Source organism: Ceratotherium simum, chromosome 5, assembly GCF_057802395.1.
Source record: "Ceratotherium simum simum isolate JZ-2026a chromosome 5, ASM5780239v1, whole genome shotgun sequence".
NCBI classification, from domain to species: Eukaryota; Metazoa; Chordata; class Mammalia; order Perissodactyla; family Rhinocerotidae; genus Ceratotherium; species Ceratotherium simum.
Window position 1 is genome coordinate 56,997,767 of NC_141904.1, and position 13,694 is coordinate 57,011,460.

A 13,694-nucleotide genomic window follows, 5' to 3' on the forward strand; every position below is an offset into this window, starting at 1 on the left:
GTTAGCTCAGGGCCAATCTTTCTCACCAAAACAAAAACAGAAGAAGAAGAAAGATCTCAAATCAATAATCTAACTTTATACATCAAGAAACCAGAAAAAGAGCAAACTAAACCTAAAAAATGCAGAAGAAAGGAAATAATGAAGATTAAAGCAGAAATAAATGAAAAAGAAAATTAAAAAAAATAGAATCAACAAAACCAAAAGTTGGTTCTTTGAAAAGATCAACAAAATTGACAAACCTTAGCTAGACTGACAAAGACAAAAAGAGAGAAGATGCAAATAACTAAATCAGAAATGAAAATGGGGACATTACTACTGACCTTACATGAAAAAAATGATTATAAGAGAGTATTATGAACAATTATATACCAACAAATTAAATAACCTAGATGAAATGGACAAATTCCTTCAAACACAAGTTACCAAAACTGACTCAAGAAGAAATAGAAAATCTCAACAGACCTATAACAGGTAGAGATTAAATCAGTAATCAAAAACCTCCTTACAAAAAAAAAAAAAAAATAGGTTCAAGACCAGATGGCTTCATGGGTGAATTCTACCAAATATTTAAAGAAGAATTAACATCAATCATTCTCAAACTCTTTCAAAAATTAGAAGAGTAGGAGACACTTCCAAAATCATTCTATGAGGCCAACATTACCTTGATACCAAAGCCAGATAAAGACATCACAAGAATACAAAATTGCAAACCAATACTCCTTTTGAATATAGATGCAAACTGAATTCAACAGCATATTAAAAGGATTATACACTATAACGAAGTGGAATTCATCCCAAGAATGCAAAGGTGGTTGAACACAAGAAAATAAATCAATATCACACACCACATTAAGAGAATGAAGGAAAAAAAATACATGATCATCTCAATTAACACAGAAAAGAGAAAAAGCGTTTGACAAAATCCAACACTCTTTCATGATAAAAACACTCATAAAACTAGGAATAGAAGGGAGCTTCCTTAACATAATAAGGAGAATATGTGAAAAACCCACAGTCAACATCATACTCAATGGTGAAAGACTGAAAGCTTTCCTCCTAAAATAAGGAACAAGACAAGGATGCCACTTTTACCACTGCTGTTCAACATTGTACTGGAAGTTCTATCCAGAGCAATTAGACAAGAAAAAGAAATAAAAGACATTGAAATTGCAAAGGAGAAATAAAACTATCCAGTCACAAATGACATGATTCTACATATAGAAAATCCCAAGAATCCACCAAAAAAACTGCTAGAGCTAATAGAGCTAGAGCTCTATTAGCAATTAAGCAAAGTTGTAGAGTGCAAGATCAAAATGCAAAAATCAATTGTTTCTATACACCAGCAAAGAACAATCTGAAAAGGAAATTTAAAAAAACAATTACAGGGGCCAGCCCGTGGCCTAGTGGTTAAGTTCAGTGCACTCTGCTTCAGTGGCCTGGATTCAGTTCCCAGGTCAGGGCCTACACCACTTGTCAGTGGCCATGCTGTGGTGGTGACCCACATACATAAAAGAAGAAGATTGGCACAGATGTTAGCTCCGGGCTAATCTTTCTCAAGCAAAAAGAGGGAGATTGGCAACAGATGTCAGCTCAGGGCGAATCCTCCTCATGAAAACAAAACAAAAAACAATTACATTACAATAGCATCCAAAAGAATGAAAGACTTGTACACTGAAACCACAAAACATTGCTGAAAGAAATTAAAGAATTAATTAAAGAAGACATACATAAATGGAACCACATCCCATGTACCTAGATTGGAAGACTTAATATTAAGATGTCAATAACCCAAAGCAATCTACAATTGCAATGTAATCCCTATCAAAATTCACACAGCCATTATTGTAGAAATGGAAAGGTGTATCCTCAAATTCAAATGGAATTGCAAGGGGCCCTGAATAGCCAAAACAATCTTGAAAAAGAAAAAAAAAAATGTTGGAGAACAAACATTTCCCAATTTCAAACCTTACTGCAAAGCTACAGTAATCATAACAGTGTGATACTGCCGTAAAGATGGACATACAGACCAACGGAATAGGGGCTGGCCCGGTGGCGTAGTGGTTAAGTTCCCGCATTCCGCTTCAGCGGCCCAGGGTTCGTGGGTTCAGACCAGTGGAATAGAAATGAGAGTCCAGAAATAAAATTGATTTTTGCCAAGGGTGCCAAGTCCATTTAATGGGAAAAGAAGAGTCTCTTTCACAAATGGTGCCTGGACGACTGCCTTTCCACATGCAATAGAATGAAGTTGGACCTCTACTTCACTCAGTATAAAAAATAAACTCAAAATGGATCAATGACCTAAATATATGGGATAAACCCATAAAATTCTTGGGAGAAAACATAGAAGTGAATTTAGCAAAGAATTCTTAGATATGACAGCAAAAGCACAAAGAAGAAAAGAAAAAATAGATAATTTGGGCATCACCAAAATTAAAAACTTTTGTGAGCCAAAGGACATTATTTAAAAAATGAGAAGATAACTCACAGAATGGGATAAAATATTTCAAATCATATATCTGATAAGGGTTTAATATCCAGAATATATAAAGAACTCTTGCAAGCTCAAAAACAAATAGACAAACAACGCAATTTAAAAATGGGCAAAGGATTGGAATAGACGTTTCTCCAAAGAAGACATATACATGACCAATAAGCATATGTATGATTCCATTTATATGAAATATCGAGAATAGATAAATCCATAGAGACAGAACACAGACTGGTTGTTGCCGGGGACTGAGGGAAGATGGCAATGAGGAGAAATTCCTTAATGGTTAAAGAGTTTTACTATGGACTGATAGAAATGTTTTGTAACTAGATAGAGGTGGAGGTTGCACAACATTGTGAATGTAATTAACGCCACTGAACTGTTCATTTCAAACTGGTTAATTTTATGTTATGTGAATTTCACCTCAAAAAATTGTTTTTTAAAAAGATAGCACCTAAAATATTTTTTTCTTGTGAACGTGCTCTTTCCAAAAAAACACTTTATTAAACATTTACTTGATTACAAACATTAATTCCAAATTAAACAATTCCTTCTGGAGAAAAGCCCAGAAAAAGAATATAGAGCTGTTTATAACTCATTGTTAACTTGCAAATGCTGCTGAATCCTTGCCATGCTTTTGCATAAGTGATTCAGTCAAGTGTTTGGTAATGAGCAGTTCATTTGGAGCCATTTTTCCAAAATAAAGGATGCTATTTATGAAATGATTCTTTGAGTATTTATAGTTAAATGCCAATCTTTGTTTTTTAATTTATGAGAAGACTCCTTTTTGAAAGCCTCAATTTGTGACTTGAGTAACTAAAGGAGCCTAAGGATGCTTCTCATTGATGACTGATCCTTCCTCCTCCTCAGATCCAATGTTTTTAGGCCAATGTAATAGTTTGCTAGGGCTGCCATAACAGAATACCACAGACTGGGTGGCCTAACAACAGAAATTAATTTTCTCACAGTTCTGGAGGCTAGAAGTCCAAGATCAATGTGTCGGCAAGTTTGGTTTCCCTGAGGCCTCTCTCCTTGGCCTGCAGATGGTGCCTTCTCTCTGTGTCCTCATATGGCCTTTTCTCTGTGCACACACATTCCCAGTATTTCTCTGTGTCCAAATTTCCTCTTCTTATAAGGACATCAGTCACATTGAATTAGGACCCACCCTAACAGCCTCGCTTTAACTTATTCACCTCTTTAAAGTTCCTAGCTCCAAATAGAGTCACATTCTGAGGTATTGGGGATTAGGGCTTCAACATATGAATTTGAGGGGACACAATTCAGCCTATAACAGGCAGTATCTAAGCCGACCCAACAGACCCAAACAAAAGTTTCAAATAACAGCGCAATATTGAAGTAGACTCAACCTCACCACTGGCAAAGAGAGGCAATTGCACGATGTTTTCTCATTTTGCTTCTGTTTGTTGCAAGTGCCACGTAGTTGATTCTGACTCCTAGCGACCCTGTATACAGCAGAGTGGAACTGTACCCGGTCTTTTTGGGCCGTCCTCTTACCTTATGGCACTATATCAGACAGTGCTCCACTGCTATTCACAGGGTTTTCATGGCCAATTTTTTTGGAAGTGAGTGGTCTTCTTCCCAGTCTGTCTAGTCTGGAAGCTCCACTGAAACCTGTCCACCATGGGTGACTCTGCTGGTATTTGAAATATTGGTGGCATAGCTTTCAGCATCACAGCAACACAGAGCCGACACAGTATGACAACTGACAGACAGATGGTGTGGTTCCTTGACCCTGGGAAAGGGGCCCAGGCCACGGGGTGAGAGTGCAGCATCTTAACCACTAGACCACCAGGGCTGGCCCTTGCTTCTGTAGCCAAGAGAAAACAAATTATTCTAAATAGCATAAAAATGCTTTTGTTTTCCAAGGGACTAATCTTTTCCTTTTACTAGCAGGGCCTAGTTATCAACCTAATCAAGTTCTCAATAATGTAATACTGTACTTAAGTACATGATGTTTTGTAGATTTAACTAGATGAATATTAAAAGACCTAGAGACTTATTCCCATTGGGAAATACCTGACTATTCTGAGCCTGATTCCCCGTTTGTAAAATAGGAATGATGCCCATCTTGTCTACCCCACTAGATAGTATTGGAACAACATAGAAATAATATATAACAACCATAGTTCTAATCTATTCAATGCAACATTAACAGAAGGTGAAACTATTAATAATGCCATCCAGTGCAACAAATGGACAGCGATACAATTAAATAAGAAATTTGTGACAGAAAACTTCTCAATTAATTTTTATGTGGCTTTTCCTTTTTCAACTTAGTTTTATTTCAAGAATTATTGAATGAGTTTAGAAGGAGTAGTGAAATGTGTATATATGCCGTTAAGCAAGCTGCTCTTTCCATTAACTAAGAAAAGAATCTGGAGGTGGAGGATTAGGAAGGAAAGAAACTCAGCCAGATTCTAATTTTGTTTCCCTTCTATGTATGCATTTTTTGGGGGGCATAAATTTGTTTGAACTCAATCAGCACTCCTTTTGTGAAGGAAATGTGTGAAATGAAGGGGATTTGTGGCTTGGGCCAGTGTCTATGGCAACACAACATTCTAAGGAATGGCAGTGCACATCAATGTGTGCTATCTGGTGGCAAAAGAGAGGAGTTAGATGTATGTCCCGACAAAGGTGGCAATCAGTTTCAATTTGTCTTCTGTAAATAAGGATTCTCTTTCTTTCAATGGAAGTTCAAAGCTTTTCATTTTTGTCTTTCCTATCTCCATAAATGCTCACCAAGGAAGCATGAGGCTTAGAGAAGATTCTCACAATTTGTAATTGCTTCCTCTTTTCTCTCTTGTTATTTACATGTTGTGAATACTGTAAGAAGGCTGAGTGGTTAATTATTTCAATCCTGCTTCATTTTTCAGCTTTGCAAATGTCAGTCCCCATGTGTTTCTATTTCTACACCTGACTTTGAAGGTTATAGGTAAGATAAAGATACATATACTAAAATTTTCAATGAATAAATTATTCCAATCTTACAGAAACGCTTCCAAAAGATTTAAAAACATGAAGAATAAGTACATTATTTTATAAACTTAATATACCTTGATATCAAAACAAAATAAGGAATATATAAGAAAATAGTTCCAGGCCAATTACACTCATGTACCTCAAAACAAGAATCCTGAAAAAAATATTGGTGAACTAAATTATACACTATCAACATGACCAAGTTGGGTTTATCCAAGAAATGTAAAATTGATCTAACATTAGAAAAAGTTGTTAGTGTACATAGTGACGTTTATAAATTAAAGGAGAAAAAATCATATGATCAACTCAATGGGTTCAGAAAAAGTATTTGATAAAATTTAACACACACAACAAAAATTCTCATCAACTTCAGAATGAAAGTGAGCTTCCTTAACCTGCAAAAGGATAACTACAAAATATCTACAGCAAATATCCTTCAAAATGGCGAATCTTGAGCATTCTTGTTAAACACAAGAACAAGACAAGTCTACTCACTATCACCACTCCTATTTAGCATTATACCAGATATCCTAACCTGAAGAGTGAGAAATGGAAGAGAAATAAAAGTTATTGAGATTGGATAGGAAAAAAACAAATTGTGTTTATTTAAAAATGATGTAATTGTTTACACAGAAAAGCCAAAAGAGGGCCGGCCCCGTGGCTTAGCGGTTAAGTGCATGCGCTCCGCTGCTGGCAGCGGGGGTTCGGATCCCGGGCGCGCGCTGACGCACCGCTTCTCCGGCCATGCTGGGGCCGCGTCCCACGTACAGCAGCTGGAAGGATGTACAGCTATGACATACAACTATCTACTGGGGCTTTGGGGGGAAAAAATAAATAAATAATTATAAAAAAAAAAAAGCCAAAAGAATCTAGACAAGTTACTGAAAGTAATAAAGTTATGAGATATAACTTATAAGATTAATAAACAGATATGAGTAATAAACATTCAGTATTGTTTTTTAAAAAGATACTATTTACAGGGGCTGGCCTGGTGGCGTAACGGTTAAGTTCGTGTGCTCCACTTCAGAGGCTTGGGGTTCGCAAGTTCGGATCCTGGGTGCAGACCTACACACCACTCATCAGGTCATGCTGTGGAGGCATCCCACGTACAAAGTAGAGGAAGATTGGCACAGAAGTTAGCTCAGGGACAATCTCCCTCAAGCAAAAAAAAAAAAAAAAATACTATTTACAGAGGCAAAAGCAACTGTAAAGACACCATTTGCAGAGCCAAAAACTGTGAGATACTTGAAAATAAATCTAGCAAAAATGTTCAAGACTTCTATAAAGGAAATTGTAAGACTTTTCTGAAAGACATTTAAAAATAACTCAAATGAAGAGATATGTCCTGTTCGTGTATAGGAAGCCTCTATAACATAAAGATTTCAGTTCTTTCTAAACTGACCTATAAATTTAATGTAATTCCAATCAAGGAAATTCAGAAGCTAATATTAAAATATATTAGGAAGAGAAAAGACCTTCTAAAATGAAAATCAAAGTGGAAAGACTTGCCACACTACAAATCAAGATTTATTTTAAAGCTTTAGTCACTAAGACAGTAAGGTATTAGCACAGGGTAAGCAAATACACTGATGGGAAAAAAAACCAAATAGGGACACACACACGTGGAACCTTGATATGTGAGAGAAGTGGCATTGCATAGCGGTGGAAGAAGGATCCCAAGCTCATCCTTCACAAAAATCAATTATAGGTGGATTAAAGACTTGAATGTGAAAAACACACCTTAGGCGGGCAGGGAGAGATGGATAGGTGGAGCACAGAGGTCAGTGAAAATACTCTGTATGATATTATAACGATAGTTATATATTATTATATATTTGCATAAACTCACAGGATGTACAACAACAAGAGTGAACCCTAGGGTAAACTATGGACTTTGGGTGATAATGATGTGTCATTGTAGGTTCATCAATTGTAACAAATGCACCACTCTGGTGGGGGATGCTGATAGTGGTGGAGGCTGTGCATGTGAGGGGACAGGGTGCATGTGGGACATCTCTGTATCTCCCTCTCAATTTGGCTGTAAACCTAAAACTGCTCTAAAGAAAAATAATAAAGTCTTTGAATTAAAACACACACACACAACTTAGGAACTTTCTGGCGTAGGGAAAATTTTCTTAAATAAGAAACAATGTATGCAAATAATAAAGGAAAATATTTACGTATTTTACTACATTAAGATTCAGAATTTCTGTTAACAAATACACCATAAAGAAAGTGAAAAGGTAAGTTACAAACTGATAGCAGATATGGGCAATGCATATGAGCCACTAAGGACTAGTATTCAGAATATATATAAGAATATGCCAATAAGAAAAAGACAACCCAATATAAAGATGAGCAAATAAGAAGAGAATACACAATCTAATATAGAAAGAAGCAAAATATAAATGATTTTTCAGAGAAGAGGATATACAAATAATTAATAAACATATAAAAAGATGAAAAACTCCATTGATAATCAGGAAAATGCCAATTAAAACCAATGAGATACCATTTTACACCTTCCAGATTGGCAAAAATTAACACATCTGAAATACCAGATGTTGGTAAGGATTTGGAACAACAGAAATGCTTGTGCAATACTGGTGGGAGTATAATTGGAAACAACTTAAACAGTTTGGCCCTCTCTGGTAAAGTTGAGTCTGCATGACCAGAAACAGGTATAAAACTATTTATAGTGGCACTGTTTATGCAAGAAAAAAAAAAACAGACAAAAAATCATGTAAGCAATTTAGTTGTCTGTTAGGTAAATGGATTTTTTTTCTTTTTTGTGAGGAAGATTAACTGAGCTAACATCTGTTGCCAATCTTCCTCTTTTTGCTGAGGAAGATTGGCCCTGGGCTAACATATGTGCCCATCTTCCCTTACATTATATAGGACGCCACCACAGCATGGCTTGAGAAGCGGTGCATCAGTCGCATGGGGATCTGAACCGGTGAGCCCCAGGCTGCTGGAGCGGAACCCACAAACTCAACTGCTGCGCCACCGGGCCGGCCCCGGTAAATGGATTTTTTTAATGTGGTATATTCACATAATTTCTATACAGCAATGAAAGAGTGAACTACTGCTAACATTTCAACATGGATAAATCTTAGAAACATGACATTGAGTGACAAAAGCAAGTCATGGAAGACTACTTAGAATATGAATCCATTCATTGTATACAGAGTTAAAGAACAAATCAAACTAAACAATATACTGATAAGGGTACTATATTAGTTTGAAAGGCTGCCATAACAAAGTACCACAGACTGGGTGGATTAAACAACAGAAATTCATATTCTCACCATTCTGGAGGCTAGAAGTCCAAGATCCATGTATGAGCAGGGTTGGTTTCTTCTGAGGACTCTCTCCGTGGCTTGCAGATGGCTGTCTTCTCCTATGGCTTCGCACAGTCTTTTCTCTCTACATGTCTGTCCAAGTTTCCTCTTCTTATAAGGCCACAGTCATACTGGATTAAGGTCCACCCTAAAAAAACGTCATTTTAATTTAATTATCTCTTTGAAGACTCTATCTCCAAATACAGTCATATTCTGAGGTACTGGGGGTTAGGACTTCAACAAATGAATTTTGGGGGAACACAACTCAGCCCATAAGAGATTCATACATATGAATAAAGCTATAATGGAAAGCAAAAACAAAACAGATAACTAAAATCAAAACAGTAGATCTTCTTGGGGGCTAGGAGAGGGATGAGCCCAGGAAGGAGCATGCAGGAGACTCCAATGGTCTTTGTGAAGTTCTGCTTCTTATGTGAACACCCTAATTTCCTTTACTGTATTCATTACATATGTTCTTTCGCGTGCTTGAAAATTTCATGATAATAAACTTCTCGTAAAAAAGAAAAATAGAGGATACATATGTCAAGACGGTTTTGGTTGCATGCAACAGAAATTCAACTAAATTAACTCAAGTGCAAGGGGAATTTACTGGCTCAATGTCTGAAACTATTAGAGGTCAAGATGGCTTAAGCACATATGGATCCTAAGATTCAAATGTTGTCATCAGTTTTCTTGCTTGCTCACTCTCTCCTCTCATGCATGCTTCCTTCCATTCACAGAGAGAAAAGCCAAAGAAGTTCCTTTGGGTTAGAGCACAAAATTTGCTCGAGTCCCCTGAAGATTTTTCATTGTTAAATCATCATTCCTTTTTAAATTATTTGGATTGCTTTAAAATGAAATAGTAAATTAGTATCCTGGATAAATTTTTATACCTTGCCAATGCTTTTAAATCTATAAAGAGAGAACATTTCAGGGTCATGTTGTGGTTTTCCTATTTCCATAGTTAATTCATTTCAGAGAATATTTCTGAAAAGAAAGTGGTGAATAACAGTAGGGTCTTCGAGTTCATAGTCTTGTAGTTTTGGAATATGTAGTTAAATCTGTAAAAGACGCAGTGAGTAAAATTCTTGAACACGTGTTAATTGTGAAAGTTCCATGTTAGCTTATCTTCTAAAAATTAGTGCTTTACTACAATTAGATAACAAATTCTAAAATTTACATTTGTTTCTCTTTTGAAACATCCATAACCTAGAAAAAAAGGTAATTATGTGTAAATGACTAGATGATAAAATGTTTACTCTTGAATTGGCAATCCAATCAATCTCAAAAATCCAATCTCAAAAATAAAGAGCATCAAATTCTTACACTCAGAAAAAAACAAATTTATCAAGAAAAGAGAAATAAGGACATTCATATGATGAAATGAAACTACTTTTGTTTGTCATTGCAATAATGTTAAACCCAATGCGCTCATGCAAAGTTGAAGAGGGATAACCTCAGGGCTTTCCTACTTTATAAGCTGGTGGTATTTATACCTCCAGCTAGGGACAGTAGACGAGGTGACAATTACAGAGGGCTCTCACTAACAATGAAAACATTATTCAGGAAGATTTGAACAAAGCATCTAGAAAGTTAGAATTGAATTACATTTCTTTCCTTTGCAACTCTTGAGGATATAGTATTTTGCACACGGATACAAGAAGGAAAGAAATATTAATAAGTAATTACAATACATTCTGCAGACATTTATTCATGGTATGTACCAGGGACTCCATTTATTGAGGACCTACTGTGTGCTGTGGACTACATCTTAAACCACAGTATGTGCAATTTCTCCCACATTTTTCTCTGGTTCAACTGAATTTAACTAGGTCAAAAACTTCTCTATATAGAGACAAAAGGTAGATGAGTGGTTGCCTGGGGGTGGGGGAGGGGGCATGGATTGGATGTCATTTATGTTTGAAATTGGATTTCTGAGATTGATTGGCTTGCCTAATCAATAATAAACATTTTACAGTCTAGTCATTTACATATAATTACTCTTTCTTTCAGCTTATAGTTGTTTAAAAAGAAAAACACAGAAATTGTAGAGGGAATTTTTTGGAGTGTTGGTAGTGGTCTAAAACTGGATGGTGGTGATGAATGACTTTTCAAAAGATTTTCCCCCAAATCCTATGATTTTAAAAATAAGGCGTGTTGTGATATTGAAACTGTACTAATATTAAAAATGCTTATGTGTACCAACTTTTATGTAAAATAGGTATTTGTGCATGAGAAATGCTTCTCAAGAACAACTACAAAATTTGATCTGTGCTTCCATGGCTATTTTATCTTACGTTAATAGTACTTTGCTAGAGTTTTTAAAGCTCAAGCAAAATAATTATGTCTATGATAAACATTTAATTCTTTTCAGTAGACAAGTTTTAAGGTGCCATATTTAATTAATGATTACATGCACAGATATGAAAACATCTATCTTGGCTCTTGCAGTTTATGCAGATTTCATGTAATTAATCTCCAGAGAATAGTCCATTTAAAATAAAATTCTTAAACTTGCTTTAAATTATGTTTTTCCTTATTGTGAGTTATACATGTGATCCTTATCATACCATAGAAAGCTATAGCTTGATAAAATTTGACTTAATTTTTACTGCAAAATTTATATTCAACCTCTAGATAGGTATCAGCTGAAATACAAAAAAATTGTAATCATTTCTGTCCTCAGAAAAGTAGTTGACCTCATTGACCCACATTTAAAATTTTCTTTCATTAGTTGAATTATACCGATAACACACATAGGAATAGGTAGAGTCATCCATAAACCTGTGCTTACGCCAAACTTGCCAGGCACTGAAAGAGAAGTCCCATTTTCAGGATGAGCTGATAGTAGGGTATAACACAGGCTCCCTCCAGCCACAGGCCCTTTGCACGTGCTGTTGGCACTGTTTGCCATGCTCTTCATTCATCTTCAGATCTCAGTTCTGGCATCTCTTCCTGTAGGAAGTCTTTCCTCAGCCCCCAAGTCAGATCAGACTCCTTTGTTATACACTCCCATGGAGGCATTCATTTCCTTCAGAGCATTTCTTTGGTTTTTAATTGTATAATCATTAGATTAAATGTTGAATTAATGTCAGTCTCCCACAGTCCTATCCTGCAGGGGATCAAAGCCCATGTCTGGTTTTGCTCTTTATTGACTGTATCTTACTCCTGACAAGTGCCTGGCATATAGCACACGCATAAAGTATCCACTGGAGAAGGAAAGAAGGGAAAGAAAAAACAACACACTAGATTATTTTCCTGGAGCCATCCCAATTCAGGTCCAGCCAAGAATGAACGGAGGTGATGAAAGTCACACATTCAGAAAGCAATCTGATCATGACCATGTGCCTTAAGGCAAGCCAATCAGACCTGTCCTCTCCCAGGAATTTACATCTAGAAGATGCTACACAGGAGGAGGAAGCTTGGAGGAGAGGCTGTCATCTGGGAGGCCTGAGGCCGTGTGGAGATGAGCTGTCAGTTTTTGTTCCATTGGGCTGTGGAGTAGCCTTTGGGCCTATGCTCTCTGAGACACAGTTCTTCAACTTTCCTTTAAATCCCTTGAGCTACTCCAAAACTTTTGATTTTTGCTTAAATTAGCCAGAGTTATTTCTTTTGCCCTCAGCCAAAGAACCCCAACTTTTACATTTTCCCACTCTTTTACCCTAATGAGAGGTAAAGATTTCTATATTGCGGTTCTTGAGAAGTACTGCAACAGGGATTGAGGCTGTGAGTTTCAGAATGGTAGCTAAAGGAATATGCCATGTTTAACCAACACAAATGCTCCAACTGAGTGGTTGCTTCCGCCTGTTGTTTGGAATTTTCCCAGGCCACACCCATTTCCAGCCACCCTCTGGTGCATCTCTAGCACACCTCCTCCAAATCTTCCTTCATTTCCCATGTCTGGGTTGTGATGTGTGGTTCCTTCTTTACATCCAAAGAATCTTTCTCAAAATTCAAACAACTTTTTAAGCTCCACATCCCCAAATTATAAAACTCCAGTGCCATGAACTCTCTCATGTCTCCTAAACTTCCCTACCTCCACCCCACCATTCTTCCTTCCCTCCTGTCCCTTAGAATGAGAGACTTCTTCCTCATCAAGGCAACCTGCCACCTGTGCCCACCTCCCCGTCTCTTATGGTCCAATCCTTTCAGTAGTACAGCTAGAATTCATTGAGCCAGAGCCAGTTCCAAATACTTTGCATGAGTTACCTCATTAAATCCTGTCAACAGCCCTATGAGGTAGGGACTACTACTGTCAATCAGGGAAATAAGGCTCAGAGAAGTTAATCAACTCAAGTAAGTTCAGTAAACAATATTTGGCCCAGAAAATTCAACACCTGAGCATGTGATCTGAAACACTATGTTTCTCTACCTCAATATTTTTCAAATTTCTCAATATTGTCTAATCTGCACCCCTCCCCAAAATAAAAGTTTTTCTTGATCCTGCGTCTTCGTGTGGGCTTCTTCTTTTCACTTTCCAGTCTTCACTGAATCCACTGTAGTCTAGCTTCCATCCTTCTGATCCCACTAAATCTGCTATAATTCTGATCACAAAGCGGCCATTCCAGGCACAACATACCTCATAACTCTTTATTGAATTCATCCATCCATTCACCAAATGGTTTTGAGCCCTACTCTGTTCCAGAAGCCATGAAATATGCACTGGGAATGCAGCAGTGAACAAAACAAATTGGGTCCCTTCCATCATGTTTGTGAGATCATCAGTGGCCTCCTACCTGCCAAGTCTACAGGCCACTTCGACCACTTTTCATTTCTTCTCCTACTTGATCTCTGCAGCATTAGTCGTGCCAACCAGCTCCTCTTTGAAATTTGGGGCTGTTTTGGCTTCTATGAAGCCACTTACA